Below are 27,938 nucleotides of genomic sequence, written 5' to 3' on the forward strand. Positions count from 1 at the left end.
GGCACAGGATGGGCACATGCCCTCACAGCAGCATGGTGCACACAGGCACGCACAGCAGCGTGAGGCACAGGATGGGCACATGCGCTCACAGCAGCATGGCGCACACGTGCACGCACAGCAGTACGGCGCACAGGAGCCAGAAAGGGGAAAAACCCGAACCAAATGCCCATGGAGTGATGAGCGGGTAAATGAAATGTGACAAACCCACACAACAAAGTATGACTCATCCTTAAAAAGCAAAAAGGTACCGACATGTGCAACAACGGGGACGAAGCTTGAACACACTCTCACCGTGCTAAGTGAGACATTTGGCACAAAGCCCCCATGTTGTGCTGTGTCACTGTGTAGTGTCTCCAGAATGGGTCCATCCAGGGACTGAAGGCCGATTAGCTATGGCCGGGCTATGTGGGAGGGAAGTAGAGCATGGCTGCTAATTCGTACAGGGTTTTTGTTGGAAGTAATGAAAATTTCTTAAATTGGATGGCGGTGTTGGTAGTAGAACTCTGTAAATATACTGAAACCACTGAACTGTACATTTGAAATGAGTAAATTTCATGGTATGTGAATTATATCTCTATAAAACCGTTATTAAAATTCAAAAACAATAAGTAGATAAGCAAATTATAGTATATTCACCCTATGGAAATGTTACTCAACAATAAAAATGAGTTAACTACTGATAAGTATATATGTATGTACAATGTATGGATAAATCTCAAAAGCATTGTGCTGAGCTTAAGGGAGACCTGAAAGAATGCATGCTTTAGGATTCCATTTTTATGACTCTCTAAAAGTGCAAATCTAATCTATGATGACAGAGAGCAGAGTGGCGGCTGCCTGGGGGCTGAATGGGGAAATTAGCTGGGACAGAGCAGGAGGGAGCTTTCTGGACTGATGGAAATGTTCTAAACGTGCTGCTGGTGGGGGCCATACAGGCAGACAAACACGTGAAAAATCACCCAAATGCATGCTTACAATGGGTCCATTTTGTCGTACGTAACCTCTCCTTTAACACAGCTAAGCTCACAAAAGGAGCGAAATTTCTTCAGCATGTCAAGAAATATACGCAGTTTATTAACTGTTGCCTAAGAAACATGTAATTGTGCATTTAAAATACTTACTGCAAAGAATGTTGTGTGGAGTTCTCGTCTGAGATCTAACTTCACTCCGCTAGGGAAATTGTAGTGTTCCCTTAGTACCTGATGCTGTGCTAGGTGCCAGAAATAAAGGCACGGATGAGACAGGGGCCCTGATAGCCCTAAGCTCATGTTTGCAGAATGGAGCCAGAGAGAGAAACAACATTTAAATAATAACTGAACAATTACACTTGAAAAGAGTCTGCAAAGTTAAAGGAGAATTGCTACAAATGAATGTTTGCTACCCACAAACATGTGCCTGTGCCCATGTGTGTGGGTCAGGACATGCTAGGCCATGCTACAGTAACAGATGAACCTCCATGTCTTAATGGTCCACAAACAGACAGTGTCTCACATCTGCCACAGACCGGGGTGGAGGGGCGAGGGGTTCTTCTGAGTGCTCTTTCCCAGGCCACTGTCTCTTCCTCTAAGTAATTCTGCCATGGGGGGCTCAAGGTTTCCTGGGTCACATGGCTGAACCATCATAAGAGATATTTTGAGCAATTCCCCAGAGTGTCTTACCTCACTCTGCCCACATACCCCTGGCCTACACTTGGAGCGTGGATCCCAGCCTAGTGCTGGGGAGGGTGCAGAACACAGCCTTCCTGTGTGCCAGGGCCCAGGACATGAACACACAGCCTGGGAAGACTCTTACCCTGCCTCCTCCCACATGCGGTTCATTCCAACAGTGAGCTGATGTGACACACAGTTGCAGCCCTCACCTCGCCTTCCTGCGGGACTGGCCATGGGGGCTAGTTTTAAAGACAAACAGCAGGACAGTGTACATGCCTTTCAGACTCACAGGCTTTGCTGTTGGCAACACTGCATGGCCCGTCCTGTGCCAGCCAGGTGACTGCAGAGGGCATGGCCTGGAGACAGCAGCTTCCAGCCCTCCTTCCCATTCCGATTTAGATCTGACTCAGATCACTCTCAACTTCACGTGTCTGTGGCAATGCTAGAACTCAACCCTGGGTTCAGACTCCAAATCTAGCTCCCTTTCCATCCCTGCCACCCATTACAAACTGAAAGTTTGTGTCCCCCTAAAATTCATATGTTGAAATCTTACCCCTTGATGTGATGGTATTTGGAGGTGATGAGGTCATGAGAGTGGAGCCCTAAGAATGGAGTTAGGGACCTAATCAAAGGGACCCTAGAGAGCCTGGCAGCTTTCACCATGTGGGGATATGACAAGAAAATGGTCCCCTGCAGCTTGATAGAGGGCCCTCCCCAGAGCCCTGCCCCACTGGAACCCTGACCTCGGACTCACAGCCCCCCAGAATTTCTGTTGTCCAGGAGCCAGTGGGCTGGGGGAGTTTGTTACAGCAGCAGGTGGGCTGAGACGCTCTGTTCTCTCATGTGATAGAACCACCCACGTTTTTATCAGATCTTGATGGGTGCTAACTAATATCGATGACAACACCAATCGTGAAACTTCAAGGGGCAATATTAGTATTGCTCTTGTAGCTATGACTGTTGCTAGTTTCTGTGCTGTCCTCCTGCAGGAAGGTCATGCCCTTCTCTGGTTCCAGCATGGTTCTTAAATTTCTCTTTGGTCCATTCAGTTTGAACAAATACTTCCCTCCCCTCCTCTTAATGAGGAAAATATAAGTTAATGAGCTTGTAAATGAGCAGTGGGCCATCTTGGGGGTGAGACACCAGCGCAGTGAATGCCGTCTGTTGTGAAGGTGGCTCTCTAACACGCGAGATGGAGAGGAAATTGTGTGACCGTGAGCGCTCAGCTATTGCCAAAGCCATAAAGCTATAAAGTGGGATTGTCTTTAAGATTGAACTTTTCCCCCTCTCCAGTGGCTATTAAATATCTCCAAGGAAATTGCTCTGAAGGAAAGGTGTTCAGCTCTCCACTCCTTTGGAGTGAACTGACTGAGAGCTGTTTTCTCTATCCAGCCCGCAGTAGCCTGGGCACTCACGACCCCAAGTTCAGTTGTTCCCATTGCTGCTTCTGAGGAGCTGCTGGTATTTCTGGGTCTTTCACTTCTTGTAGAAAGTGGATAACAGGAAAAGAAATGGCTTCATCATGGTCCTTGTATGTCATGAGCCCACCTATGTACAATTTCTTTAATTCTCAAAAATAATTCACAAGGTGGGCACTGTGCCCCTTTTACAGGTGAGAAAACCAGGATTCCAAAATTTAAAATTAGGTCGAGATGAAACTTCAAGGTCCTGATCAATACTGTTGGGCCCTATTGTCCCCCAAAGACAAAAAACAGAGTTATGACATGAGCCACCCAGAGGACAGATGGTGGAATTGGGGTTTTGGTAGCTCATGGCTTTGGGCTCTGAGGCAAAGGAGCTCATGATGTTTCATCAGGTTTCAGTCCAGTTTAACAAGCAGTCATGATGTCTCACCCAGCACTGAGGTAAATGTAGAGGTGGAATAAGAGGTGGGAACTTGGCTTTGGGGAGGTCTCAATTTAACCAGGGAGGCATAGTGAGGACACATCAGCAAACAGTTCCAACAGTCAGACATCAGTGGGACCACAGAATGTGCTACAGAAACTGGGAGCTGGGAGCTTGGACCTGGGAGCTTGGATCCCACCTCAGCTCTCACAGAGCCCCTTGGAACAAAAGGACAAAAAAAAACACAAGTGCATGGCTGGGTGCCCGTAGTTCAGTGGTTATAGCTCTGGCCACATGCTTCAGGGCTGGTGGGTTCAAACCCAGCCCAGGCCTGCTAAAAAAAAAAAAAAATTCACACGTGCAGAGAATTTCAGGAGCAAAGCAACAAGTGTCAGCACAGTCACCAAAGGCAAAAATAGATGGACAGGGATATCTGAGTTGACAGACTGGGGTCCATCCACAGGGTAGAGAAAGCAAACTTATCCTGTCCCTAGTACCCTGGAAAGACCCTAGATGCCCCCCTCCAGTAGGGGCTGGGGGACACAACACTTACTTAAAGTCTCTGTGAGAAAAAGGCAGCTCTCTCCCTGTCCTTGCCCTTCAGCGTCCAGCCACAGGGCTTCTCCACATCCTGCAGAGTTGAGATGCACTTTCTGCAGATTTTGAAGTAGATATGCAGGTTCCTGACTGAACACTAGAGAAACCTGAGGTCAGACCGTCTTGCTGCAAACAGAGGGGATGGCTACAGTGACCAGTGGTGATCAGCGCCCCCCTCTGACCAAACCTTCCACACCAGCTCTCAGACGTCCAAGACCCATCCCACCCAAGCAGAGCAGAGAGGTATTCTCTGGGAACATCACTGGCTGAAGAGGAAAGACCCAACCCACAGACTCTGACAATCATGGGTCCCCAAATCATCTTGTCAGGATACACTGAGTCCCCTTTGGGCCAAGCACACAGAGACTCCAATTAACTTTTTGTGATCAATTCACAAAAATGAGTAGATGTCTACTTAACTTCTAATGCGAAAGCAAGACATCAAAACAAACCCTAACCCTAACCCTAACCCTGCTGGGTTTGGGGTTGAAATGCCCTTCCTTTCCCAGTTGCTTGAGATGATCCATTAAGTTGTTGGCTTCCTCTCTTTTTGTTTTCTTGATGAAGGCTTCCAATGCTATAAATTTCCCTCTAAAGACTGTCTTTGCAGTATCCCACAGGTTTTAATCATTTGTGTCTTCATTATCATTTTGTTCCAAAATGTGGTAATTTCCTTTTAATCTCATCTTTGACCCAGCTATCATTAAGCCTAAGACTATTGTTTCCGCGAGTTTGTTTGAGTAAGATTCCTATTGCTGTTTAGTTCAACTTCTATTCTATGGTGGTCTGAGAAGATACAAGAAATAATTTCTATACTTTTAAATTTGCTGAGGTTGGACTTGTGTCCTAGGATATGACCTATTTTGGAGGATGACCCATGGGCTGATGAGAAGAATGTATATTCAGTTTTATTAGGGTGAAATGGTCTGTAGAGGTCTGTAAAGTCTATTTGTTCTAGGGTCAGGTGTGAGTCTAATATTTCTTTGTTTAGTTTCTTCTTGGAGGATCTATCCAAAATTGTCAAAGGAGTGTTAAAATCTCCAACTATTATAGTGTAGGAAGATATCAAGTTGTTCATATCCATTAGGGTCTGCTTTATGAATTGAGGAGCATTCTGGTAGGGTGCATAAATGTTAATTATTGAAATTTCTTCATATTGGGTGTTTCCCTTGACAAATATGTAGTGACCTTCCTTATCTTTATTTATCTTTGTTGGTTTAAAGCCAATTGTATCTGCAACTAAAATTGCAACCCCTATTTTTTTGTGGTTTCCATTTGCCTATATTATGCAAGTCCATCCCTTCACCCTGAGTATATCTTTATCCTTTAAGGTAAGGTGAGATTCTTGTATACAGCAGATATCTGGTCTGAGTTTATGTATCCAGTCATCCAGCCTGTGCCTCTTTAAAGGACAATTTAAACCATTTACATTAATTGAGAGAATTGATAAGCCTGGTTGTGTTTTGGGTGTCATGATTTTCGGATGTCCAGTAGACTTTTTTTTTTTTTGCAGTTTTTGGCCCAGGCAGGTTTGAACCTACCACCTCTGGTATATGGGGCCAGTGCCCTATTCCTTTGAGCCAAAGGTGCTGCCCTCTAGTAGACATTTTTAATCCTTTCACCACTGTGGAAGTTGGGTTTTGTTCAAAAATTTCTGGGTGAGTTTACTTTGGAGGTAGAGCATTGCACTGGTCATTGTGGAGGATAGGTCTGAGAATATCCTGAAGAGCTGGTTTAGTTGTGGCAAATTTCTTCAACATGTCTATGGCATTAAAGTATTTGATTTCTCCATCACAAATGAAACTCAGTTTAGCTGGATACAGGGTCCTAGGCTGGAAGTAGTTTTGTTTTAGGAGATTGTAGGTCAATGACCATTTTCTTCTGGCTTAAAATGTTTCAGCTTAGAGATCTACAGTCATTCTGATACTTCTCCCTTTGTAGGTAATGCTTTTCTTACGTCTGGTTGCTTGTAGAATTTTCTCCTTCATCTTAACTTTGGCAAAGTAAATCACAATCTGTCTAGGAGATGCTTTATTTGGATTGAGTCTTGCTGAGGTTCTGAAACTGTCTGCTATATAAAGTTTTGTATCTCTTGCAGTGCTTGGGAAATTCTCCTCCAAAATCTCTTAGAGTAGAGCATCTGTAGCTTTAGGACCATCCTCTTCTTCTCGGGAATTCCTATAAGACAAATGTTTGATCTTTTGGAGTGATCCCACAGCTCTCTCAGGGAGTGATCAGTTTTTGCTCTCCATTTGTCTGCCTCTTTGAGTGTTTGGGGAATGTTCAAAAGCTTTGTCTTCAGCTTCAGAGATCCTTTCTTCTGCCTGGTCAACTCTATTACTGAGGGATTCTACTGAATTTTGGAGCTCCTCAACTAACTTTTTCATTTCCTTGAGCTCTGCTATCTCTTTTCTCATTATGAACATATCTTTGGTGACTTTGGATTTTAATTCATTAATTTATTGAGATAACTTTAGAACTACTCTTTGGAATTCAATTTCTATCTTTTCTTCCATTCTATTTACATTATTTTCCATCCACATTCTGAATCTGATTTCTGATATTGCTGCCATTTATCTATGCATGGCATCTTCAGTTGCATCTCCTTTGTCATTTCTTACAGAGGTTGATGTACTCTGATTATTCATGTTGCCAGAGTTCTTCTGTTGGGTCCATACCATGTTTATTTCCCACTGTTTGGTTATTAGAACTGATAGGGTGAGATTGCAATGGGGTTCCCAGGTAGTAGAGATAGCCCCTTACCAAAGTGCTAGGTTTTGCAATTGTGGCTTTTCTCCTATACCCTTACAAAGGCCCCTTTCAGAGTTTTGGCCAGAGACTCTGAGGACCTGCTTGGTGAGACAGCACATGCTAGCTCTGTTTTGATATCAGCCAACCTCTACCCTATCCTAAGAAGCCACCGTATTAGGTTTAAATCTCGACTGTGAAGAAATACAAACAGCTGTGGTGCTCAGCCCCCACCATACAGTTCTTGTCAACTACCAAACTTTGAAGGTCAACCTCAGAATGTCCCCAAGTGGACAGCCCCAGACACGGGTTCCAGTTAAATTGTTTCAGGTGGTGCAAACTCTGCTGAACAGAGAGGGATTCAAGGGTCTCCCAACAGCACAATTGGAGGCAGGGAGCCACACTCCCATCTACCAAACTCAGTCCACACTGTTGTCTGCAACTCTGCTCACAGGCCCAGTTGGAGCCTGGGGCCACAGGCCCGCCCTCCAGTCTCAGTCCACACCCAGCTAGCCTCTGCTTGCCAGACCAGTTGGAGTCAGGGGACCATGCACTTACCTGCCAGTATCAGTCCACTTCCTGGCAAGCCTCTGTTTGCAGGCTCTGTTAGAGTCAGGGCTCTACACCCTGCCTGCAGGTCTCAGTCCTCACCTGGTAAGTCTCTGCTCACCAGCCTCACTTGGAGACAGGGGACCATGCCCTAGCTCTCAAGTCTTGGTTCACACCCAGTAAACCATTGCTCAAGGGCTCTGTTGGAATCAGGGAACCACATCCTTGCTCTCCTTTCTCAGTTCATGCCTAGCAAGCCTCTGCTCACAGGCCCAGCAGGGGCTGGGGACCAGCTCTGTCTGCCAAGCTCAGTCCACACAGAGCAACCATTCTCCTGTTGTGCGTGCCATCAGAGCCAGGGGTTCTGCACCCTGTCCTGCCAGACACAGCCCAAACTGAGAGTCAAGACCACCGCTGGCTGAGCATAGTCATAACCAGGGGACTGCTCCTTCTCCCACTGAGTGTCACTTTCTTCCCACACCCTCTTTCTTCCCCATTAAGTCACAGATTCCATCCTGATGGCTGGTTGTCCACACTATGCCCAGATCTCTCACAACAAGACTAAACACTCTGTGCTCTGCAGGGGGTAGACTTTTAGACTGCCATCCAAGGGGGGGAAGGGTGGACTGGGAGTTTTGACTTGTGGGGGAAAATATCTATTCAATTTTATTTCTGGCAGGGTAATGTCTAGGTTCATAAGTGGGGCCTCCCTGGAGAAAGAGACCTGGAGTTTAGCAGCTCTCTCCAAGGAGGTAAAATGAGAGGTCTTTTGTTCCCTGCTCACTCGCAGATAGCCTACAGTGGATTTCCTGCTTGGGGGAGGGGTCTCCCGTCCTCTAGTCCATAGGCTTTGTACCTGTAATTTGTTTTCTTAAATGCTCTTCCTTGGAATTACAGCTTGCCCAACTTCTTTCTTGGCTCAGCTCCCCACCTTTGGCTTCACAGAGTCCAATTCCATCCAGTTTTTCTTCCTCTACTCAGGAGCCTCTGCCAAGGGTTGCTAACAGTCAGCCATCTTCCCAGAATTCCTCACATATACTATTTTAATAAGAATATAATTAATACAAGAAATTGGAGAAAGGCATTGGAAATGGAGTAAATTTTAAGCGGGCTCAAGGAATGAGTAGAAACTCTTCCAGCCAAATTTTCCTTATACAGAAAAGATATTCCATTGCCTGCAAAGAGCCCACATCGGGCACAGAGCTGTCAGTGAGCATGATCTATCAGCCACAGCAGGCAAGGACAGTGTCTGGACCCTGTGGTTCTTAGGACAGAGAGGAGAAGAGAGAATGGGATGGGGATTTAAGGAACTGGACTTGGTCAGAAAGACCTGTGTTAAGCAGGATGAGCAGACGAGCCTGGATTTTATCATGTCTGTGATGTATGTGTGCATAGTGGGGTATGGACCTGGGGTCAGCAGACAGAAGGCAGATGGGCAGGTGAGGAGGATGGAGAAGCTGTGTTCACATCAGCAGCAGGCTCAGTCAGTGGCCGCAGGGGCTACAGAGTTGTAACTTTGGAACATAGTTGACTATCCTGCATGGCATATGCTAAGCAAGCTGGAACCAAGCAGCGGATTTCCTCTCCACAGAGCTGACAGTTGCAAGAAATGATGTGATGCCTGGTCGACACAGTCATGGCAGTTCCAGATGAAGATGCACATGCACTGGGCATGGCAGGCAAATTCGGGTTGGCAGGGTGCCAGCTAATGGCTCCTACTGGGGGCTTTGCTCCTGGGTCACACTTTGGGAAACCACATGGGAACACTGTTGCCAGGAAAAGTTCTCAGAAGAGAGTGTAAAGCTTGGTCAAGAGATCTCTGAATGGGCTTTGAAGAGAGAAGGTAGTTCTTCAGCTTGAATTTGGAGGGTAAGTTTGAAGCATTGCTGGGCAAAGAATGAATCAAATGTATTAAACAGAGTTGGAAGGTTGGTGTGGAAAAGACCAGAATGCAGCACATAAGAAATGGAGCAGAAGTGAGCCAGCCCTGAGAGAAGTCTGGGGCAAGTCACAAAGGTCACGGGTGTCAGGGTAGAGAGCTAAGCATTCATTCTTAGGCCATACGGAGGCATTGAGAGATTTGGGGCATGGAGAGGCTGTGGCCAGACTCACATTTCATAATTACAGCCCAGGCAGCAGTGTGCAGTGTGAGTTAGAGGTGAGAGGGCTGGGACAGGTGAAAACCATCTGGGAGACCTTCCATGGGTCAGGTGAGCAATGATACTGACCTGAATTCCAGCAGGCATCCTGCTGTGAGGAAAGGAGTCTGGCAGGAGGAATGGAAAACCAAGTATCAGGCAGAAATAGCACTCTTCCAGGATGAAATCTGTGTCTAACGTGGAATTACTGGGGCATTTGGGAGTAGGGAGAGCTGAGGCAAATTGCAGTCCAAGAAAAAGAAGATAATTACTCAAGGTCAAACCTAGAATGACTGTGAGACCTAACTGAGGGGTCTCAGCCAACTGAATCCACACCAAGAGATCCTTCTGCTTGTCTATTGCCAGGCATAGAACCAAACTCGCTGTCCCACGCTGCCAGCAGCACTGGAGTGATGCATGTGAGGGCTGGAAGGCTTGTTCCATTACCACTTGACATCTTCACAGGAGAAAAACTCCAGCCCAGGCTTATAAATTAGGCAATTTACTTCCATTCTACCTGGACAAGGTGGCTTTTCTCAGCCTCACATCCCTTCTAGAGTTGGAGAGGTAAGCAGAAGCACTTTCTTACTGGTCAGAAGAAAAATGGACTAACATTTTCAAAGTTCTGTGTGTCCTGTGCGTGGTTCTGTGCACAGGCAAAGCAGTAAGCCCCCCACATTGTGTTATTTCTTGGACTCATACAAGGCCCTGATGTCCAGGCATTCACTTTAAAGAGGACAATTACTCTTTGGAAAAAATAGAACATAACAAAGGGAACTTGTAACTGAAGTTAATACATTAAATGCAACTGTGTCATGAGCTCAGTGACTTGGAATGGGGAAACAAGGGAAATATTTACTGAGTTCTCAGAGGAAGGCACCAGAGAAGATGGTTTACACAAAGCATCTCATCTACAGCCAAGGAGGTGGAATCAGTGTCCCCATTTCACCCAAGAGGAAGTTAAGATATGGAAAGTTTAAGTGACTTGCACAGTCTCAAAATGACTGATCTGCAAAGTTGGGATTCACCCCACGCAGACTCCTGGGATAGAAACCTCAGGAAAGGACGTGTCCCAAAGATGAAGAGCATGAGGGAACAAAGTTTTAGTGAGGGGAGGATGGAACAGAAAGATTTTCAGAACAGAGCCATATTCCATATTATAATCACGGTTCAGATGCAGTTTGGGGATGACTGGAGTTCTGCAAAAGGATGGGGATTATAAAATCAAAGAATCTTAAGTGATTGAAAGGAATCGTGGTGATCATCTAGTCCTGCCTCCGTTTATATCCCAAACCTCATCATAACACTGTCAAAGTCAAAGCCAGTCCCCTTCCCTCCTCCTCTGTGCTGGTTCTTGGAGATTCCGGGCAGCAGCTGCAGCATTGAAACAGTGTTCATTTCCTTTCTTTGTGAGTGCTGCGGCAGAAGTGCAGAGCCAGGGAGAGTGCGGGTGGGTCTGATAAATGATTCACTGGGAAAGCAAGTTCATAAATGGATTGGAATTAGGATACAAGATGCTTGAAGCCCTCCTATCCGCTCACGGCTGATGCCGAAGCACACCAGGCCCTCAGCTTTATTCACTCCACTCTGATGACTGCGTTTATGAGTTGTAAATCTACTGGGGGGAAAGTGAGTTCAGAGCGACAGACGGCTGTAATGCTTTCTCTAGTCGGCATGCTCAGAAATGGAATATTCTGGCCATTTGGGCTCCCAGCAAATTCTCCTGTAATGTGTAGGGAGCACACAGTAATGGTCAGCACCATGGACAGAGCCCCCAGGCTTCCCAGCTCTGGTCAGGGATCAGGCGCAGCACCTGGGGCAGAGTCCAGGACGTAGCCCTGCGTGGCCCCAGAGGACCTGAGTCATTGGTCTGAAGACCTCCTAGTACCAGGCATTCATGTAACAGTGGGGGAGAGGGGTGCTCTGAGAGTGAGGGAGGCTGGAGCCGATGATTGTCACACTCCACTCCTGAAATCTTATGCCATGCTCAAATACCATTTGCCTTTGCCTTGACAGAGGGCTCCGTTTTCAAAAAATAAAAATGATATTTCTTTACATCTATCAAGCCAATTACAATCAACAATACCCTCCACATCCTTTTTTGGTCTTCAGACCCTAATAGCGGCACTGTGAGATGAGAGAGGTCTGTGCTGATTTTAGAGATGAGGGGCTGGAGGCCCACGTTCCTATCCAAGGTCACTCAGAGAATCAGAAATGGGACCTGAATCAAACTCAGGTCTTACCCTAATGCTTCTTCTAATAACACAGTGAGAGTGCGGGGGAGGGCTCTGAACACTGGCAGCAAGGCGGTTTAAGGCATCCCTGCCTGCTAAGCTTCCACAATGGGGAGTTTCGCACTAATAATGGAAAGCTGCTTGCCAGAGGTATCTTTCTAAACAGAAATTCCATCATGTCACTCCTCTGGTTTAAAGTCCTTTAATGGCTCCCCATGGCCCACAGGATAAAGTGAAAAATCTTAGTAAGATGTTCAAAGCTCTTCAAAGCCTGACCCCAGCCTCTCTCTCCAGCTCCAGCACCCAACCCTCCAACTCAAGGAGCCTAGTTCCCAGTCCACGAAAGTAGTTATTATTCCACAAAAACCTCTTCTGTGGCTCTGAGCCTGTTCATACACTGTCCTTTCTGCCCAGAATGTTCTCCTACCTCTTCCCCTGCCTTGGGTTGATGATGAGCTAACTCTGGCTCGTAGCCAAAATTCACTGCCAAAGTTCCATGTTCTTCCCAGCCCTCACCAGTCCGGCAGCAGAGTTTAACTTTCTGCTCCACGCTTCCACAGGCTTTGTTCCTACCTCAATTATCACATTTATCACACCATACTCTAATTATCTGGGTACATTACTTTCTTCCAAACTAAGCTGTGAGCACCTCCAGGGCAGCGACTCCAACTGATCCTCCTCTATTTACCCTGCCAGTACAGACACGCGAATGTTCCTGGGAAAGTTGTGAAATGAGAGCTTGGGACCAGCCAAGCTCACTCCAGAGAGAACATTTTGACAGAGGACCCTGAGCTTTAATGAGGTGGCTCGAATGCTTGGAGGGATTTGGAATCTGTTGCGCCAACAAGAAAAGAACCAAATGCCAACCAGGGCCATTTGCTGTCAGAGCTCTCAAACTCATTGCAGCGTTCTGGCCGCCGGGCCTCCAGACCTGTCCTTTGTCGAGCCAGGCTGTCACCACCAGTGGTCCAGTGGCCCAGTCAGAGGACTTGCTCCTGCCAGCAGGGGTTGAGCCCACTGACTCACTCATCCTATTGCTTTGTCTTGCCATGAGCATGGCGTTTATGGTGAGTTTAGCTCTTAATCAGTGGTTCTCAACCTTCCTAATGCCGAGGCCCTTTGCTACAGTTCCTGTGGTCACAACCCACAGGTTGAGAAGCACTGTCTTAGATTCTAGATAAGATTCATCCAATAACTCAACACAATTTTACTGAGCGCTGGCAGGTGTGGGGAGTACTGAGGTAAACGAGACACAGTTTGTTCCTTGTTTGTTCCTAAATGCCCACGGCCCACATGAGAGGGAGCATGGGCAGACGATAGGTGCCGAGAGGCTGGGGTGAGTTTTAGGGAGTTTGGGAGAGCCCCCATGGGAAATGACATCTCTGCAAAGTTCAGCATTTAGGTGGGCGAAGGCAGAGTGTGGTTCCAACTCACCATGCGGCTCTGCCCACCAGGACATGTCATGTCCCAAGGACCCATCAGCTCCTCTAAGGATGCAGTGACTTGGCCTCAAGGTTGGTGGCTCTACTGGACAGTAATCCAGTTGGAGTCTCCTCTGATTTTGAGGAGATGTTAAGAGAACACTTGACTGAGGGTAGGGGCAAGAAAGCGACTGGACCAGAGTTCCTAGCAGCTCAATACCAGTCCCCAGTGCCTCTAGGGCCCAGTTCTAATTCCCACCACTTTGGGAAGGTCACGCCTTAGCGCCTCCCTCATGACTAGACACAGCTGCTAAAGGGTGTGTAATTTGGGAGATAATGCAAAATCTGTTAACAATTAGGGCTCTGGGTGTGCCACCAGCTGAGGGTGCCACAACCAGGCTGAGAACGCCACCCTGCTACTGAGCACTGCCCCCGCCCCTGACTCTGACAGCCACTTACATCTACAGAGCAGGGCAGGGTCGTCCTGTTCTGTGTATGTGTGGGGTTTAACTCTTCCAAATGTCCGGATCTGACTCCCATAATGTCCTCTCAGGAGGTCATGTGCTATTATTCCATTTCACCAACTGTGCAACTGAGCCCTGGGAGGAAGAGGTCACTTGGCCAGAACAAGGGTTCTGAACAGCTCTGCTGTCCCTAGTTGACAGTGCAGGTCACTGCTCCTGGCATCAACTTGTTACTCTGAAGGGCACCTTGACCTCCTGTGTGATGCTATGTGTCTCCATCACACCATCTACTGGATGACTCTGTGAACGCCAGACTCTGTGTTGAGGGTGGGGACACTGGCCTTCTCATCTCTCTGCACCCAGCACTCAGCTCAGAAAACAGCAAGTGTTCTAGAAGTATCTGCAAGTGGACAGTGCTCTAAAGAATGAAATACCTGGATTCCAGCCCAGAGCTCCTGGCCCGCATGTGGTCATTCATGCAGCAGCCTATTGTGCCTCAGTTTCTCCATCTGTCAGAGTTGGATCAGGAGACCCAGGGAAGTTCCCGCTTCTCCCATTACTGCCAGGCACACTCAGGGAGGCAACTTAATATCTCCAAGCCTCAGTGCCCCCATCTGAGTAACAGAGTCACGGGAGGGTCCCCCTCCTCAGCTGAGTGACTGTGGTGACATGAAACAAGGTTTACCAGTTGCCCAACATGGAGTCCATATACTGTGTGTGGCCACTTGGAACTCCTCCCAGACACCAGCAGCACACAGGGAGCTGCCCCACACCCCGTCTTACAGAAGCCTGGCACTCCACGCTCACCCACTGTGTGAGGCACTCGTGGGTGGAGACGAAAGGCCCCCCAGGCTGCCGCCAGCCTGCGATGACACCTGAGGCACATCCCCCTCGGCGTCACCACTCTCTCATCTGCCTCCCTCAACAGAGCAACAAAATGGCAGAGATTGGAAGGAAAAAAGATAGGGATGAAGGAGAAAGAGCGGGGACGGAGACGCGAGGCCATAACAGTTGTGCAGAAGAGGATGATTCAAGTAGAATGCGGTACTAATTTAAATCCTGAAATGACTGATGTATTTCCATGGTGTTTTATTAATCAGCCTCAGATGGAGCACAATTTGCAAATTTCATGTGGCAGCTATTAAACATTTTCTCCTACGTAAGTAAATGAAAGGGATTTACTAATTCCAGCAGACACTTCATGAATTGGTAATGGCAGCCAGCGCCCAAACACAGGCAGACATGCTGGAGCTGCTCAGAACGCGGCTTGCGAATCCCGAATCCCGGCAGAGTCAGCCGACCCTCCTGTGCTCATGCCCCAGAAGACGCGATACATGTGGATACAGTGGTGGAGGGCAGCGACTGTTGGGAGAAGCATCCAGGCAGCCTGTCCTGCTCCTCCTTTCCTCCTGAGAAGGCAGTTGCTGCCCACGTCCACTTCTGAAGCCCACCCTGCTCTGTAGTGCCCCTGGTGGGTCTCCTGTGGGTGAAGGAGCTTGTGCCTCTGCAGCCCCCCTTCTCTGTGCTCTCATCTCTCCCAAGTCAACCTTCTGCAAAAATCCCACCGTAGGCTGTCTTTTGTGCCCATAATTATGCCTTGCACTCCACAACTTTCAAAGAAGCCTTTACGGTTGATGGCAACTCAGTGAGGCCCACAAGCGAGGGTTGCTCTCCCTAGAGCTGAGAGGAACTGGAACCCCCCAAAAGTGATGCCCGTGGGCAGCGGTGGAGGAGAGGCCCGCACCCTCTACGGTGCACCTGCTGATAGCCCCGGGGAGCTCGGCACACGCTGCGGATAACAGACTGATGGGCTGGTCACATCCCCTCTCTGGGCCTCACTTTATAGATCTGTAAACTAAGAGAACTTGGAATTAGGTTCATTCTGGCAGAAGGATCTTAGTCTGCATTTTTTTCTCTCAAGGAATATCTTGTTAGGAAAAGGAAAGGGTGGGTCAGGAGATGAACGCAGCTGGGAGGGCTCCTCGAGGCATCTGGCAGTGCATCCTGCTGCCCTGGTGGAGTCTTCCCAACACTCTGGAAGCCATGTTGTGGGTTGTGATGTGAGGAGCCATGTTCTCTCTGGCTCAAGAGCCTTCATTTGTCTGATTCGATTGAATCCAAGTCCATCCCATGACCTCACAGGTATTTATTTAGCATCTGCTTTGTGCCGGGCTCTGTGCCAGGCTCCGGGGACGCAGTGAGAACTGGACAGGCTGTTCTCCAGAGTCAACAGGAGAGCAGACATGTTATGGATACCACAAAAGAAAGACCTGCCTCTAACCCAATTACACACCATCGCGTGCCAATTCTCATCAGTCAACATCGCAACTTCCTTTCAGGTTTAACTGCTGTAAATATGGGACAGGCTTCACCTCCTTCCCTTCCCAAAGCAATTCTACACAGCTGGCAACGCCTCATTCACACACTGGCCCTGTGGCAAACTTGTGCCTGCCTGCTCCACTCCACTGACTCCATCCACACCTGGCCACTCAGTACCTCTCGCTGGTGGTCAGTGCATGGCCAGTCTCCTTTCCCACTAGACGGCAGTCCTGTGGACAGAGCCAGAATGTGACCTCATCATCATCACTGGGTCCACAGACACCGAGCACCTCCTGGGCTCCATGAATGTTTGCTGACTGCATATTTCTTCCTATGAGTCCTGAAAAGAGAAGAAGCTAAGAAAAGAATGAGCCGCTCCAACCTTGGCACCCCTAGGAATGGCAAACATTAAAATGCCCAGCCCCCGCCAGATCAACGCCTGCCCTCAGCAGAGGGCCTGCCTGGCTCCTTCCTGTTACCTAACGTGACATGCCTGGTTTTCAGTGACAGCTACCAGGTGTGGCATAAAGCAGTAACCCACAGTCTGGAAAAGGGAAGCAGACGTTAGGACCAGACTCAGATGTGACACAGACGTGAGTATCGTCAGGCAGGGGGGTTTAAATGACTATAATTGATATGTTAAGGTTTCTAATGGGGAAAGTGGGCAGCATGCAAGAACAGATGAGTGATGTCAACTGAGAGATGGACACTCTACAGAGGAAGGGGTCGAAAGGAAACGCTAGAGATTGCCAAGGGTGACACAGCAGGCTTATTAGGAGACTCAGCACAGACGAGAGAGGAATAGTGGAGAGAGGTCCGTAGAAGCTTTACAAACTGAAACGGAAGAGAAAAACAAATGGGATAAAAAGCAAGAACAAAACATCTGAGGAGTGTGGGATGCTAGCAAAAGATGTAATAGACATGTAATTTAAGAAAGAGAGAGAAAATGGAGCAGAAGAAATATTTGAAAGTAATAGTGACTTAACGTTTTTCCAAATTAAGAGCAGACACAAAACCACTGATCCAAAAAGGTCAGGGATGCCAGACAGGACAGTGCCTGTCCAGGGCAGTCAGAAGGGACTTGCAGAGACCAGGCCACTGTGCAGCCGCAGAAACTGCACACTGCGAGTTTGCTCTGCATGGTATGGCTGGCTCTGACTCCGGCACCAGGGAAGCTTCTTGTGCAAATTCTGGGAATCACCAGGAAGACTACGAAATAGGCAGAAAATGAGGAACGTGCAGCCAGCACCATGGTTCAAATCGTCCCACCATACCTGTCAGGAGGACCCCACTATCACTGCCGCTGACAGCCAGACATTCTCCTTGGCTCTGTGGCTCATCCTGGGCCCTCATAGCATGGCCACACTGGGACATGTAGGGTCACAGGCCAGTTCCCATCATCTGGGTCCTTGGGAAAAGCAGCTCTGGAGCTTGTTGGCTTCACTGTGGAAAGCACAGTGACAAGCTGCTCACGTTCAGGGAGGTGCTTCCTTGCCACACAGTCACCTGACGTCATCCCCAGCAGCTCCCAGGAGCTAGTGGAGCTTGTTGTGCCCCACTGCCACTTCGCCTTTAAAGCAGTCATGGACCCAGGAACATGAACAGCCCACATGAGAGTAAAGCAGGAAAGTTCTCCAATCCAAGGACGCCACTATCCCTTTGACAGAACTCTCTGGGGGGTGGCATGCACTGTGTAGACGCCCAGGGTTTATAGAACACAGGCCTGCAGGGTCCTTGTGTGACCACTGTGGCCACCCTGGGAAGTTGGTTCTCACACACACCCCCTCACAGAGGAAGGGGCGCTGAGGGTAAGGACCAGGGAGACCGAACTGGCCAGCAAACTGCCCAGACACTTTGCTCCAGGTTGTGGCTATGTGTGTGTCCTGTTTGTATTTTCCTTTGCTCTTGAGACAAGTTTCGGGAGCGATTGGGCTGAACAGGACGGGATTGCTGCAGTGTGGGCCTCTGCTCCTCTGAGACGTGTCTCCTCATTTTGTTAAACTTTGTTGTCTGTAACATTGTGCGCTGAGAACACTCTCTCTGCCAAACCCCCTTCAGGCTCATGCATTATTTACCAGCTAATATCACCAAAATGGTGTACACACACCAAGCATCTTCCCACTGGCCCTCACCCAGAGGTGCTGAGAGCTCTGCCCGCCCCCCTCACCGGGCTCCATTCAGGTCGGCTGCCTGCCCACCCTTACCCATAATTTTTATGGCCAAAATGGAGTGTAATTGGCAGAACAAAGATACAATTCATCACAGCTCGTCCAGTTAAGGTGAAGGATGGACAGAGGATCCTTGTTATTTACCAAACTAACTCCTAGTGCTCCCTCCGCCCTCTATAGAGTCTAGGTTCCTTCCTTCCTCCCCATCAACTACTGAATGTTTCTGGTTTACTCACAGTTCTGCCACAGGCTCTGCTGATTCCACATCCCTCTTGTCCTCACTGCTCACGCTGCCTTCTCTTTCCTCCTGGGCCTGCCAGCCACAGCCTCCCTCCCACAGACACAGCTCACGCTGCTGTCAATGCACCTTACTCAGTGACCTCTCCCACAGCAGGACGTCTTTGAAGGGTAAGACAGGCTCATCTGTAAATGAGGAGCGGTCAGGGCACATGGTAGGTGTGAAAATTTGGCCCCAGAGGAAGGCAGTGCCGAGGATGGACAGAACAGGGACTGGAACGTCAGTCTGGGCAAAAGGGTGGGTTGCACCATTTATGCATGAAACACACTAGACAGCGACAGAGCTGGGGAGTCTTGGGTGAGCAGGAGCCGGGTCTGCATGGAACAGAGCTGGCAGAGGGGAGTGAAGGCAGAGGAATGACCACGTCCTCCCCAACATGTCGACAAAGTGAGAATAAACAGGGTGTGATACAGGAGCTGAGAAGGGTGGGAACGCCCCTCAAAGACAAGCTCTTCAAGTCACCAGAAGCCACTTTCCTCATTTTAAAAGTGGAAATAATAATGCCAGCCTTGCCTCTGGCAGAATTATTATGACGTGCTTTCTGATAAAGGGCAGGAAAACACATCTGCAAAGCTCAGGGGATTGTTCACCAAAGTGCTGTCTATGTGGCTCCAGACAAGACTCTATTCCTCTTAAACAGTTGTGTTAACACCACTCATGGAACACATTCTACCTGGGTGGCAGGAGGTGTCACTGAGACACAATACCTGACCACCTGGCTTCTAGTCCCTGTCACTTTCTAAAACATTATGAGCCAGCTGGACTCTGTGTCCCTGAGCCCCTCTGCCCTGAGTGGTCACCCCGGAGCACTCTGCACTGTTGCAGCTCTGTGGGAGTCACATCTTGGCCTGCCTTTTGCTCTAATGAGATTCCACGGCTCTGCCCCGAAGGCTCTGCTTGGCTCCCTGTTCCCTCCATGGGGGTGTCGTCCAACCATGTATGCCCCACCACCACCTCTGCATGCACCGTGTCCAAGCCTGGCCTTCCTTTGTGCCCCTGTGTGTCTCTCAAGTGCAGAACTTCCTGCAGGTGTTGAACAAATAACCAATGTTCATCGTTTTCTTCCAGACTAACTCCGTTTCAGGTTTCCAGTAGCCAATCTACAGAACTTGAAATTACATTTGACTATTTTCTCTAACTCCTGAAACCCTAACTGGGCATGTAGGGGCCCTCCTATAGCAACCAGCACTAGGATGCTGGCTACCTGTTCTGAGCCTGTTATTGTGCAGCCCAGGGGGACTGAGAGCTGGAGGAGATGTAGTCCTTATCCTGAGCCAGAGTGGGGAGGACTCCATCCCTCCCCAGGCTAGTTGACTCTGGCTGAGAGTAACATAGTTTGTTTATCCCACTGTGCTGGACAAGTATTTCTTCCTAATGTGTTATGCTGTGAAAAATGGTGGGAAGCACTGCCTTAAAGGAGCTTGGTTTCATTTGGAAGAGAAAGTTGTAAACATGAAATGTCTTGATCCTGTCCTGCCTTCTCCACTTCCAGTCACAGCTCCCTAGACCAGGGCTGCACCAGATGACTGGGGCCTCCTGCTGTACTTCCCACCCTCCCTTTCTGATGCTTCACTGAGTCCTCAGTCTGCTGTGCTGAAAACAAATCTAGGAGAAGCATCCAGAGATTTGCTATGCCAGCTCTTCTCCAAGGTGCCAGGCGCTTAGATAAAGGTTTTCCCCAAATGCCCCCATTTCTCCCTGCGTTTCCAGCCTCACCCTTCCCTGCCCACCTGCAAGTCACCCTGAATACCTCAGTGTGATACTCACAAGGCCGGGACTCTCCTGGGTTGGCCCCTTCTTGTGCAATTATATCCACGGTCAGCCCTCAGCTTCCCTTGTTTATACCCTCAAAGATTTTTGGTCACTCAATAGCCATCCCAGAAGTCTAAGGGATTTTTATGCAGATGGCACTTTGAGGGACTTCCCATAATATCTCAAAATTCCTGAGATGAGCTTATTGACATATCCTGCAACCTGAGTTTTTAGTAGCATCTAGAGAAACCATCATGGTGATGATGATGGATGGCCAGAAGGATGGTGGCAATGATGACAGGAATGATGGTGATGATTTGGATGGTATGATGGTGGTGATGATGATGATGGCAGCAATGATGATGATAGTGATGTTGGCAATGATAATGATGATAACCAACATGGTGGTGATGATTGGGAGGATGGATAGTGGTAATAATGGTGGTTATGATGATAGTGATGACTGATGATAATGATGATGTTAGTGATGACGATGATGATGGTGAATAAGATGGTGATGGCGGTGATGGCAGAGATGATGGTGGTGGTGATGGCGGTGATGGCAGTGATGATGATGATGGTGGAGACGATGGTGGTGATGATGAAGATGATGGTGATGGCGGTGATGGCAGAGATGATGGTGGTGATGATGAAGATGATGGTGATGGTAGTGGTAATGATGGTGGTGGTGATGATGATGGTGGTGGCAGTGATGGCAGAGATGATGATAATGGTGGAGACGATGATGATGGCAGTGATGATGATGGTGATGATGAAGATGATGGTGATGGTGGTGATGGCAGTGATGATGATGGTGGTGGTGGTGATGGTCACAGCAAGGATGATGGTGATAATGGTGGTGATGATGGCGGCAATAGTTCAAGGCAGCAGCTGCTGTGCCTGCAGTTCCAGGCCTTCCCTGCCCTTCTGGAAAGCCCATATGTTAACATTTCTGGGGACTCCTAAAGGAGTGAGAGCACATCAGGGGATTAATAGCCACAAATAAGCTAAATGCTCCTCCTCAAGCAGCATCTAATTATCCCATTAAGAGAGGACCAAGATGGAGTGTTGACTAATTGTAAACAGATTTTCCATTCTCTCTTTTCTTCCCCCATACTTGCACCCTCACGTGCGCGCACGCACACACGCACACACACTCCGCCTTCTATCCACTTTAACCACAAGCAAAGGATAATTGCTTGTTGGAAACCACATGCAGTGAAGGCAGTGCTCCTGGAATTAAGGGGAATTAGACAAGGGCCCAGCTGGAGGCTGAGTGCGAGGGAATCTCCGTTGCTGCTCCTCACATCTGGATGCTCATCACAATATCTCTGCTTTCTGAGGCTGAAGGGACACAAAGGGAGCTGGGATTCCTTTCTTGAGTGACAAGATGAGCATTCTAAGAGACAATGTGGGAGAGACCTGGGGCCCCCTGGTGCTCTCAGTAGGAGGCCTTCCCAGGGTGTGCTGAGCCAATGTAGCTGTATAACTATAAAGAGGACACCCACTCGACATCATCTGTCACTGTCCTCAGCCTCAGTGCTCCTTGTGGCCCTGCAGAAGTCTCCTATGACTGAGAAGTTCCCTGGACTAGTAAGGACCCAGTTTGCTGTCAACAGTACCCTGAGCTGATGGCTTTACAGGAAATGGTATGAGCTGGTGCTGTGGATGCAAAGGGCTGCACTGCTCCACCTTGGGCCACTCCCTTCCCCCCACCAGCCACACAGGTGAGCTTCTCAATGTGTGTCCTAAGCTGTTCTGAATATCTTCTGCCTCCTTCTGGGCATTCTGGGTTAAATTGTGTCCCCCTCTCAAATTCCTATTTTGAAATCCCAGCCCCTAGTACCTCAGAATATGACCTTATTTAAAAATAGGCCATTGCAGATATACTTAATCAACTTAAGATGAGGTACCTCATGGTCATTAGGCCCTAGTCCAATATGACTTCTGTCCTTACAAATAGGGTCAATTTGGAGACAGACACCACATGAAGATGAAGATGGCCATCTCCAAGCCAAGGAGCAGGGTTGGCCTGGAACAGATTCTTCCCTCCTGGCCCTCAGAGGGAGCCAACCCTGCTGACACCTGGATATCTGACTTCTGGCCCCCAGAGCTGAGAGCACCCAGTGTTGGGGGCTTTGTTCCAGCAGCCCCAGGACACTTACACACCTGGACACATGTGGACATGGGGTGTGGAATCCCGTGTCCTGAAGGAACAAGGATGTTAACACCACACAGAGCACCTGTTCTTGGTGGGGAGTGGGGATGTCTTCATCCCTCAGTAGGCAGCTCCAAGGCACATTCCGCTGGGCCTCTCCTGGGGTCCTGGCTGTCGGCAGTGGTAACCAGCTCAACGATGCCCTTGTTTCCCAGTCTGGCTCCCAGTCTGTTTCCCCTGGCTCCTGTCACCTCCTCCTGTACCCCAGCAGGATGCCTCAGAGCACTCTACATTCAAGCCATGGTCTCAGGCCCTCCTTTCAGGGTGACACAGGCTAAGACACATAAGCCTGACAGAAAATAGAGCCTCACCCTGAGATTTTCTCAGCTTGAGATGGGGAAGGAAAAGAAACTTCGACAGCAAGTTGCTGAGTGGCAGCACGGGCCTTGGAGACACAGGTGAGTTCCTATTTGCCCTGCCTGTGTAGCTGGTGGCAGTGGGTTGTTCTATATCCTGACAGGAGCTAGGTGCTCAGGACGTACCTACCAAGGGGGAGCCGGGGGGCTGCGGTCACATGACTGTGCTGCAGCCCCCGGAATGCCTCCCCTGGCTGAGCCTACTGAAGAAAAGTCCCGTTTCAATCTGATGCCAGTCAGACCCTTCTGTGGGGTCCTGCACAGGAAAGGAAAAGGAAGAGAGTGCGTGGACTGATGCAGTTCACAGCGGCTTTGACTCAGGGCAAGAAAGAGTTTGCTGCACTGAACTTTACAGACTAATCTGGTGTGTTCTTATATATCATACATTGTTTTGACTCCTGTGTTTGCCAGATTGTAAGATGCATCATTGATTTAATAACAGCTTTTTGAAAGCAAAGGAGAAACACTAAATTTAATACACACATAAATTTTTTTTACCACAAGAGCCTACACTCAGCCTTGCTGTTGCTTCTGGGCAGCAAAGTCAGAGTTGAGTGTGTCCCCACGGTCAGAATCTAGGGCACCCTCTCAGACTGCTCTGGCCAAAGGCCACTATTCACTGAATTAAGTGATAGGTTGTTTTTAATACAGACTTGACCTTTTTTGAAATGTTTATATTTTGATATATTATGGCAATGCATTATGGCATAATTTGGTATACAAAAAATTACTAGGGTTTCTCCTAAATCTCACATTTGTTTAAACTTAAAGCCTCTTTTTCCTCTACTGAAAAAGAAAAGTAGTAGACGCAGCACGTGGTGACCAAGTGGCCATCCCTGAAAGCAGAGGCAGCGAAGGGTCGAGATTACCAGTTGCAGCACGACAGGCAACCACAAATCCAGTAGCTGCAAGCAACACGAGTTTACTGTGTCACGGTCCTCGGGGTCTCATGAGGCTGCAGACATGCTGTCAGCCAGATGTGGTCTCAGCTGAACTTGGGGTCCTTCTCAAATTCATACACAGGAGGTGCTGGATTGAGTTCCCCTGCAGTACCTCCAAAGACGGTTCACAACAGGGCCAGCTCCCTTCCTCCCTCTCTTCCTCCCCATGGGCCACAATGGAACCTTGGTCATGTAGCATAGTTGTGAGAGCTGCTGTCACACCATTTACTCTGTAGCAGAACCCACCTGGGGGCTAGATTGATTAACCCATCACATGTGAGTTTCTGTTCACACTTACGGGAAAAAGGAAGTGGGCAAATGGGGAGAAGGGATCCTGTGGGCCATCCTAGAGTTCTGCTGACCATGTTCCTTTCCCCCACTGCCAAGCTCTTCATGTTGGGGCAGAGCTTGGGAGAGGGAGATCTGTACTGTTCCTTCTGCTGTTTGGACCCTCAGAGAGCTCATGGTGGTGAGGTTTTCCTCCAGAGGGTAAAGGTGTCCCGGTTGTCCTCCTTCCCCTTGGGATACCTGCTGACATCTCCAACTCTGGATCACATGGTAGCCACTGGCCAGCACCTTCTGAAGGCAGGAAATAGGGGATGGTGAGGATTCTGACATGAAGAGATGGACCATGGATCATCCATCACAAGTCTGTGCCTCCTTCTTCTACAGCCGGACATCCATCAGAAGCCTGGTAACTGTGGTCATAAATGTGGACAGAGCAGAGGGTTAAAAGAGTCAGGATAGGGTGAAAAGAGTTAAGAGCTAAGGACAGAATGATCTGGGGAAGAGCCAAGTATCACTGCAGAGCCTGAGTACTAAACACAGTACTCACTGGACACAGCACGCTGCCTCAGTCCAAAGTTGTATATTTGTGGTGATATGATTGTGTGAAGACAGAAGTACAGTTGAAAGAAAAAGTAATTGTTTTTTAACTTTGACTCTCTCTTTGAAGCTTGCCATTGTACTGTGTTTGCTCATACCTGAGATTGCAATAAAAACCGGTGAGGATCTTTGGGAGGGGCCACACCCTTGTTTTTCCATGTGGAGGGCTTTCTGGTGTTGGCCTCCCCAAGTCCCTCAGTTCAGTGCAAATGGACTGAGTAGGTGTTATTATTTTGTGTTGAGTCACATGGATGCATAAACATCCCCAACTGAGGGCCTGAGCCTGAGTCTCTCCTGTTCTCTGACACAATTCACAGTCATAAGCAGCAACACACATGTGAACTAGTGAGATGAGGTCAGGTTCTGTACAGCCCCTCAGAAAGGCAGCTGGGCAATTCCCTCCAAAGCTAAACATGCTCTTCCCATGTAATCCAGCAATCATGCCCAAGGAAAGTACTTGACTAATTTGAAAATGTGTCCACGGAAATCTGCCTATGGATGTTTATAGCAGCTTTATTTATAATCACTCAAAACTGGAGGCAGCCAAGATGTCCCTTCACAGGTAAACCATGAACACACTAGCACATCCACAGGGTGGAACATTGTTCAGCAACACAAAGGAGTGAGTTACCAAGCCTCACAGAGACATAGGAGAGTCTTAGATGCCTAATTCTAAGTGAAATAAGTCAGTCTGAAAAGACCACACAGGCTACGATTTCACTTAGGTGATATTTTGGAAAAGGTAAAACTATGGAGACACTAAGCAGGTCAGTGGGTGTCCAGGGCTTGGAGAGGCCTGAATGGGTAAAGGGCAGGGCATTTCTTACGGTGGTGAGAAAGTTCTGCATAATAGTGTAATGGTGGTCACATGTCACTACACAGAAGTTAAGGTACTAAGAGTGAATCATAATCTATGCACATTTTTTAAATATATGAGAGTTCGGGGATAAAATTTTAAATGTGTCAAGAAAATCTATATTACACATGCTTGAAACAACCTCAATAAAGAGGGCAAGGCAAAGGTGCTGACCTAAGTAACTTTGGGAATGAGTGTAGTTTGTAAAACTGGGGGCAAAAGGAATTGCTCACAAGCTCTGTACTATAATCAGAAAGCTGTTCCCGACAGGGTGTGATTTAACAGTTATGAGGCCATTATTCTGAAATTAAACAACAAAACAAGTGGATGGCAGGTGGTAGGGGCCATTTTTTCTCACTGTTGGAGAGGGAGCTCACAGATCAGCAAGAGGAGGGGCTAGCATGGCCTGAGTGGTAATGGACTAGTGTAGGAGACATCCTAGTTCACTGGAGGCACAGATGGGTGCACACAGAAACAGTTAAAGATATGTGTGTATATGTGAGTTCCTGTACACAGACAGTCCACTGCTCTGCTAGCTGACAGGACTTGGAAGCTGTGATGCCCTAGCAGCAGTGAGCACACTCAACACCCCAGTCTTGGTTTCTGAAACCACTCTGCAGTGAAAGGAACCAGGCTCCTCTCACAATGGCTGATCCTAGTGCTGGGCAGGAAATACACAGGGTGAGCCTGGAGCACCTCATAGCTCCAACAAAAGCACAGAGAAGAGACGGCTCCAACGGACTCGGGAGCCCACTGACAGTTCCCCATGCCAGGGCTGGAACAATTGGAGCAAACTGTAATGAGTGACCAGTAGCAGGGTGTTACCCAAAGGACAGAATAAACATGCATAAGTCCACATAGGTCTCAATAAATTATTTAATAAATAAGTGGGGGGAATAGGCAAAGTTCCCATGCCTATAAATTCCAAATAATTTATGGAGACATGCCACCTCCAGGAGGTGGGCACTACCCGCCTCTCATCCAGTGCAGGCCGCACATGGAGACTTCTTCCCAAAGAATGTAGAAGGGAAGAGGAGGAGGGGCGAGCAGGCGGTGGACAAGCACAGTGGGAAACACAAGTTCAGAGGTCAAGGTCATCAGCACCAGTCGTGAGTCACGTTGATTGTGTGTACCTGCTGTGATCCAAGTGTTTGAATCTCCCCAAATTTGTACATTGAAGTCCTAATCCCTGATAGGATAGTGTTGGGAGGTGGCTAGGGTGTGAGTATGGAGCCCAACTGAGAAGGAGCAGAGCTCTTACAAAGGGGCTACAGAGGGCTCCCCACCCATTCCACCAGGGGAGAGACCAGTGGGAAGGTGCCATCAGGGAGAAAGTGAGCCCTCACCAGACACTGAATCTGCCAGCACCTTAATCTTGGACTTCCCAGGCTCCAGAACTGTGAGGAATAAAAACGGCCTGTTGACAAGCCACAGCAGCCTGAGACAGTGACCCTGACACAGGTCATGCAATATGAGAGACCTCTCAGGCTTCATCTCAAAACCCTGAGCTCAGCCTCATCCTGAGACAAACATCAGAAAAACTCCAGTACAGGAAAATTCCACAAAATACCTGACCAGCCCTCCTCAAAAGTGCCAAGGCCACCAAAAACAAGGAAAGTCTGAGAAATTATGTCAGCCAAGAGGAGGCTAAAAGGACAGGAGACCAGAGGTAATTTGGCTTCCTGGGTGGGATTCTGGAGCAGGAAAAGAGCTTTAGGTTAAAAATGAGAGAAATCCTTAAAAAGATTAGTTTAGTTAAGATTTACTTAATCATGATGTATTAGCATTGGTTCGTTAATTGTGACAAATACATGATACTAATATGAGGTCCCAATGATGGGATACAAGTGTGGGGCAGGTGTGTGGAAACCCAGCCATATTGTCATAACGCTTCTGTAAACCTCATAGTATTCTAAATTTAAAAGTTTAGTTATGTGCACACACATATACACACACACATGCACATGTACATGCACACACACATACACACATGTGCACACACACATGCACATGCATGCACACACACATCACATGTACACACACATCACATGTACACACACACACATACACACACATGCACACACTGCACACACGCACATGCACACATGTACACACACATACACACGTGCACTCACACACTGTGCTGAGCCACAAGCTGTGTTCAGTGTTAGGCAGACCCTTCCCTCAGTGGGTGACCCTGCTCTCTGGGAAAGCTCCTGAAACAGCAAACACACACAAGGACCTCACTCACTGCTCCATTTTCTTTTTTGCATCTAGACCATTAGGACCCAGGATGAGATTTCTAGGGAAAACTGTTGCCTTTGGGTTGAAAAGTTCCCAGTTTACTTTCTCCAGTTGGCTTGGTGCAAAACTACTGCTGTGAGTCCGGCCCATTCCCGCGGGTGCTCACATCACACCCAATGGGAAAACGGCCTGCTCCTGCCCTGCCTGGTCCCTGCCATAGGATTCAGTGAAAAGGGAGTGTGTGGCTCCACGGGCA

This window comes from Otolemur garnettii, unplaced genomic scaffold (genome assembly GCF_000181295.1).
Source record: "Otolemur garnettii isolate 467f Iridium unplaced genomic scaffold, OtoGar3 scaffold00291, whole genome shotgun sequence".
Classification (NCBI taxonomy): domain Eukaryota; kingdom Metazoa; phylum Chordata; class Mammalia; order Primates; family Galagidae; genus Otolemur; species Otolemur garnettii.